The 621-nt window shown below is 42.7% G+C and overlaps 1 non-coding gene across 1 annotated transcript; it reads left to right on the plus strand.

Annotated features, from left to right (window-relative positions):
• The first annotated feature begins 227 nt into the window (after positions 1-227).
• trnat-ugu (transfer RNA threonine (anticodon UGU)) lies at positions 228-301 on the plus strand. The gene has a single exon. It is a non-coding gene; the product is annotated as a tRNA-Thr (tRNA).
• The last annotated feature ends 320 nt before the right edge of the window (positions 302-621 follow it).

A 621-nucleotide genomic window follows, 5' to 3' on the forward strand; every position in this document is an offset into this window, starting at 1 on the left:
TGGTGGTTTTCATCCCTATACCCTAACCCTAACCTACCCTAACCATGAGCATGGTGGTTTTCATCCCTATATCCTAACCTAACCTAACCCTAACCCTACCTCTGGCATGAGCATGGTGGTTTTCATCCCTATATCCTAACCCTAACTCCTACCACCTGTATTATGTTGTCAATAGCATGGCCTATTCATTGATCTGATGACCTCCCATGGAGAGTTTGCAGCAAAAAGGTGCTGTGGCTTAGTTGGTTAAAGTGCCTGTCTTGTAAACAGGAGATCCTGGGTTCAAATCCCAGCAGTGCCTTTTTAGTGTGTTGTGCACCTCAGGAACTTAGATGTTTAGAAATGTGTGCTTTTCTAAAAGCCAACAAAAAAAGGTTATTCAAGTAAATTTGCTGCACTTATCAAGGGTACAAGCCAATCCTGTTCACAAATCTTTCCTTGGCTATATTTTGATGATACTTTGACATGCTAAAGCACTTTTCCAACAGGGTACTGTGGCTTAGCTGGTCAAGGTATATTTCTTATAAACAAGATATCCTGGTTTCAAATCTTAGCAGTGCTTATCTGACAGTGACTGTGCTATCTGGCCCCTCCTGAGGATAGGAGGTCCTGACACCTCCT

This window comes from Myxocyprinus asiaticus, unplaced genomic scaffold (assembly GCF_019703515.2).
Source record: "Myxocyprinus asiaticus isolate MX2 ecotype Aquarium Trade unplaced genomic scaffold, UBuf_Myxa_2 HiC_scaffold_100, whole genome shotgun sequence".
Classification (NCBI taxonomy): domain Eukaryota; kingdom Metazoa; phylum Chordata; class Actinopteri; order Cypriniformes; family Catostomidae; genus Myxocyprinus; species Myxocyprinus asiaticus.